The sequence below is a fragment of the Stegastes partitus genome, unplaced genomic scaffold (genome assembly GCF_000690725.1).
Source record: "Stegastes partitus isolate 25-593 unplaced genomic scaffold, Stegastes_partitus-1.0.2 Scaffold1710, whole genome shotgun sequence".
Lineage (NCBI taxonomy): Eukaryota > Metazoa > Chordata > Actinopteri > Pomacentridae > Stegastes > Stegastes partitus.
This window is the reverse complement of record NW_007579441.1, coordinates 60,756-66,667: the sequence shown is the minus strand read 5'-3', so window position 1 is coordinate 66,667 and position 5,912 is coordinate 60,756. Positions and strand designations below refer to the sequence as shown.

At 42.2% G+C, this 5,912-nt stretch overlaps 1 non-coding gene across 1 annotated transcript; it reads left to right on the top strand.

The window, feature by feature from the left end:
• Positions 1-2,817: 2,817 nt before the first annotated feature.
• Positions 2,818-2,890, top strand: trnam-cau (transfer RNA methionine (anticodon CAU)). The gene has a single exon. It is a non-coding gene; the product is annotated as a tRNA-Met (tRNA).
• Positions 2,891-5,912: the final 3,022 nt, after the last annotated feature.

Sequence of the window (5,912 nt, the reverse complement as noted above, 5' to 3'; positions counted from 1 at the left end):
CTATCATCTCATGTACAATCAAATTTGGGCACTGATCAAATGGACCTTGAGCTCCATGTCATTTAACAGAAGGAGTGGCCAAAGTAATCCCCCAACGAAGGACAGTTACTGGTGTTCAGTGGCACCTGTGGTGGAAATCTGGCACTGTTGTCCATGTCCTTCAGGGATAGTAGTCCTCTTTTGAGGTACTCTTTAACAGTGACCCGGATTCAAACCGGGGTTGCTGCAGCCTCAATACAGATGTCTAACCACTGTATGATCACAGTCCTGGTTCCCTCTATTTTTGCTGGTTTCTGTATTGTTTTTCTGAACGGATAGAGGAAGTAGTCAAGAAATTGTGGCCCTGTATAACCAGCCTTGAGTAGGGGGGCTTGACACCTACATGCTTCAGAGATGTGGACTCCCAGAAACTTTCTAAGTAGAGCGCAGAGTGGCTGTTGTACTTTGACCTCCTGAAATCCACTGTTATCTCTTTAGCTTTGTTTGTATTTAGGTCCAGGTTGTTGTAGCATCACCATTCTGTCAGTTCATGAACCTGCTCTCTGTAGGCTGTCTCTTTGTTGTCTGTTATCTGTCCTGCGACGGTGGTGTCATCTGCAAATTTGACAATGGTGTAGGTGGGGTGAATGGGGCAGCAGGCATGTGTGAATAGGAAGTAGAGCAGAGGGCTTAGGACACACCCTTGTGGCGATGCAATGTTCAGGATGAGAGTAGAAGAGACCTGGTCCCCCATCCTGTGTCCACATCAGAGACCCCATCTGGATCAGCTGCTTTCCTCGTGTCGGCTCTTCACAGGTTACATCTGATGTAGCTGGAGCTCCACGTGGTCATCCTTCCCTGGCAGTGAGGGACAGATGTTGGCCTCCATGTTGGTCAAAGCGAGCAAAGAAGTGGTTGAGTGTGTGTGGTAGGGCGCTGTCTGTGGAGTTAGTTGTTGTATAGCTTCCCTTACAGCCAGTCAGAGTTTTTATCCCCTGCCACATGCACCTGGAATTATTTTTGTGAAATTGCTCCTCAACACTCCGTTTGTATCTGCGCTTGGCCTCTCTGATGCTTTTCCTCAGGCTTCCCCCGTCTCCTTATAGACCTGCAGGTCCCCTTCTTGACTTTTTCTTGGTTATTTGTAATCACACACAAAAGACTGCAGGTTTTGCCGTGACCCGGATTCAAACCGGGGTTGCTGCGGCCACAACGCAGAGTACTGACAACTATACGATCACGGCCACTGGGCAGTTAGGTGTCTTGCTGAGGGGATGACATCCCTTAAGCTCTAAATATCAATATTCTGATTATGTTTCTGTTAAAACTAATGGTTTTCCCACCTTTTTCCCTTTCCTGTCACCTCATCGGGCTTTTGTTGGGTAGAAATATTAAAATATTAGTGGCCGGGACATTGTCAACCTGGAGACTCTTGTGTAGAACGAGAGTTAAAATTGTTATGCTGCGAATGAATAGTGACACCTGAAGGCTATACTGAAATATTTACAGTGTTATTTAATTTCATTCCCGTTCAAAAGAGTGAAACAAGAAAGTGATCAAATGACTTCTTACATTGGAAAACAATGGGGCAGGAAAATACGCTTGACTTGTCCTGTTTCAAACATTAATGCTGACATGATGTGTTGTGCAGCTGTAGCTCCACAGAGCTGCTGTGTATGTCCCTCAGAGACAATATCTCTTAAGCCTTGTTCGTCTTCTATACCTAATGCCTTGTGCATGTTTTTAAACACATACCTTCAGATTATGAGACTGATGTGCTGCACACAAGGCATGTGTGATGAGCTGGAGCTAAAGGTGTGTTTGCTCACTGACCCAGTTTAGCTGAACATGAGATGGTAGCAACAAAACATGTGAGCCTCAAATTCACAACCCTTAGACTATGAATCTGGTGCTGCCTACTGTGTCGAGGCCCAAAACAGGTAAAATGAATGATTTTTCCCATTTGAATGCCCCGGGTGTTCCACTTGTTTCTCTTTCCTTTTAACCTCTTGAGGCCCCTGGGCGTCTCCGACATTCACATCTGACAAAAATAGGCTCTACAGCCTTCAGGTTATGAGACTGAAACACTGTTGGCTGCACCAGCAAATCCAAAAGCTAAACAAAATGCACTTACCTTCTTCCTTTTGTTTGGTTTGACACAAGTGGAATTGTGACAGTCATTGGCAAAAGTTGTGAATGAACTGGTTCAGGCAGATTCTAGCACAAAGGAGACAGAAGGATAGGAACCTCATTTATATTTGTTGTGTTTACAAGAGGTAGGAGAGAAGGAAGCATGGAAATGTAGGACACAAGTAAAGGTACATTTTTATCAAGCTAGCAAGGAGACAAACCGAGAATCTTCTGATCTGTAGTCAGACATGGTATCAATTGCACCATTAACCCTTTAGATGCTGTTTCAAGGTGAGGGCCATGTTGTGATTGGTTGAGCACTAAAGTGATCAAAAGACTGTTTAAGTCAGCAGATAAGGAGAGCCTCACAGGACATAATGGTTGAGCCAAGCTGTTTTAAACTGCTTGAAATCACAACAAACATTTGAAAGTGTTATTTAACTCATCAACACAGTGTCCTTGTCGTTGGCATGCAAGAGCCGAAACACGATCAATCCATAAATCAGTAAAAAGTCCATCACATACCGACAGAAATGTAATCTGCTGCGGTTGTACTTAATCTCTTGTTGACCCAGATGCAACTTTTATTCTATGTTCACTTATTCTCTAACTTAAGAGGATCTGGTTCACATGCAGTATCAGTGTTTAGTAGAATGACGATCAGGTGAAACGATGGAAAAGAAACACCTATTTTTACCCTTTTTTCAGGCCTCGTTGGCGCAGTAGGCAGCGCGTCAGTCTCATAATCTGAAGGTCGTGAGTTCGAGCCTCACACGGGGCATGTGTTTTGATGGTACCATCTCATGTACAGCTAACATGAAGTATCCAGCTCATTAAACAAAAGATGCTCCACCTGGTGGCACAACCAGGTATTGCAGCCTGGATGCAGTTGCCAGATGCGAGCTTGAGAAAACTGTAGTTTGCCCTCTGTGACCGTTTTCCAGGATTCCTTCTGTACTTGCTGTGAATTCCAGCTGCCATATTTGGAATAAAAAACAAGGAGACAAACTCTTCTGAGGCGTCTTTCAAACCTCCAGGTTGTGAGACATTGATACTCAAAATAGCTTTTGGCCCGAGTTCCACTTTAACAACTGGAAAGCCTGTCAGTGCTCCTCGTCACATCATTAATGCGGGTCGTAAAGGTCATATCTCTGTTTCCATAATAAATCCTCCTCTGATGTTCGTGTGTTCGACGTTGCTAAGAGAACGCGTAAATACTGTCACAATTGAGACGTAAACCAGATGATCAGATGTGGATACAGTCATATAGTTTATCCTGGGAAAATGTCTGTGCTATTTTCTGTGAAGGTCAAACGTTTAAAGATTTTTTTCTTTCCCCATGTGTTACAGCCATCTTCATACACAAAGCCAGTAAACTCCTGAAGTGTCTGCGATTGAGTCCTGAAGACATCGATGGGTTTATAACTCTGTAGCTAGAGGATATGGAAACACATTTAGATTGTCTTCTACGACTTAAAGCAGAGGAGTTTTCAGTGGACAGAGAGCTACAGCTACAGAACACTGCAGCTTAAATGAAGCAAATTGCATTGTGCAGGTAGAAAGTAGATTATTATGTCAGTAAAAAGTGAATCAGTAAGTCAAGATTAGGCAGAACGCACAGAAACTACTCAGGAGTCAGAGGGTTACACGGTAGCTTGTAGAGATGCTGCTGTTCTTTGCGGTGGAGCTCTGTGTAAGAAAGGATCCCCATGATGTCTGCTTTATTTGTCTTTCAGCCGGGACACTGCCTTCAGCATGTTTAACTACTTTCCATTTGAGTCAACCGTGCAGTGTTTGCAGCACCGCCTTCAAAACCGACTTCTGGACCTGATCTGATGCCTCAGCAGACCCAGACGTCACTGCCAGAGACTCACACAGAACACAGGGAACTACAGCGTATGTTTTTATTTTATTTCTGCATTGGATTATATGTGACATTATATGATTATAAAACAGTTCTCTGAATTTGAGCAATGCTCATGCAACAAAAAAACAAAAAAAAACAAAACATGCACCTCCTCCTCTGTTGCAAAATGGTGATAAAAATAAACCTGGAGCAGAGTCGCTCCTGAGTTTATAATGAACTCGTTGTTCCTTGAATTGTTTTCGTTTTGCCCTGTGGGATTTCTCAAATGTTCCTCTAATAACCTCAAGTGATTGTGTTTTATTCTGCTGTTGATACAGGAATCCACCGTGTCTGGGTGATAAACAGCTGCGTTAATGCAAACTGTAAAGAAGATTTGTTGTTTTGCTTGTTAATTAGTGGACAAAAATAGTGTGTAATAGAGTTTAATACAGTTACAAAAACACAACAAACTCAAACACTTTAGACAGCCTGGATAAAAGTTTAAGACTCGACTATGTGTTTCTGACTTTTTTTCTTACTCCTGTTTCCATGACTGGTGATAAATTACTCAAAAAAAAGATTTTCTCACATACGTACAGATCATATCTAACATCTATAAGAATTTTGGCAACAAAGGAGATGTTTTCTTGTACATAAAATGAAATTCTTCTGTTCTTTCAAGGACATAAATCATGATTGCCTAAGAGGGAAATGCCCCGTTGTTATAAGCTGTATTACATTTGGATTCATTTTTAAATTATGCCCTTTCAAAGCTCGTGTGTCACTGTCACTCCCATGTAAACACTGCCCTTATCAGCAGAAACAGGCTGTCAAGGAACGCTCATGACGTTCACCGTTTACAGAAAGCATGGCTTACATTTCTCTGTTTACTTTCTACGGTTTCAGCATTATGCAATCGCTGGAATCCGACTTCACAGTGGAACTTTCCCAGAACTCACCCTGCCCTACAGGTGCATATGACATGTTTATGAATAGCCCCGGTGCTGACACGTTGGAGGTGCTTTGACAGGCGTGCATCAACTCTTCTTGAGCAGCACATCAATCAGATCCGCTGTCTTGATGTTAGAGGTTTAACATGAGAATCTGTCGCCAGAAGGAAATATAGAAGTTTGCATAAGGGCCGTTGTGGCTGATTAGGATCCAACGGGGTGGAAAAAAATGCCTCTGTAGAGAAAAAAAATGTATAGAAAAAAGCTAAATAATCGGGGCAGTGATGCTGAAATAATAAAGTTGCTCAAAATAATGAAATCTTGCACATATAATAGAAATATTGCACATGATACTGACGTTGATATTGAACATACTATTGAGAAAGTATTTATTTTAAGTTCTATTGATGTCATCCTTCAGTGTTAAGCGTGTGTCTTGACTGGCTTGTTATCCTATCTACCAAAGTGTGATTTGAATACAGAAAATAGAGGCTAGAGGGAGTGTTGCTCAGATTCTTGTGTGATGGGAGGAAATATTAAATAAATCTTGAAATTTGTGATAAACAAGGGAAATGCCTGTGCTTAGAGGAGATATAAACACAGCAGTGAGTGCTGTTAAAGTTTAAACAGCTCGTGTGTTCAATATAGTAGTAGCACTTCCCAAACAGTGTGTTCCCAGAAGAAAAAATAAACAACCCAGAGCCTCATGCTGCCTTTACGTACCGAGTACACGTTGTACAATCTGTTCGGAACATGAAATTTCAAAAACCGCGGAAACTCTGCGTGTTTCCAACATCATAATTATCTAAATATTGCGTGTGTGGGAGAAAAATGATCAACACCTGGATAAATTGATTGTAAAATCAACAAAAAAGCGAATATGAGGTTGTTAAATACATTAATGTGGTAAAATCCGAGCCAGCAGCGGAGGCCTGAACGCCGCACCAATGTTCAGAAATGGGCAGGGATGCGCATGCGCGGTGCCAGTGTTTGCATTCCTCCTCCCT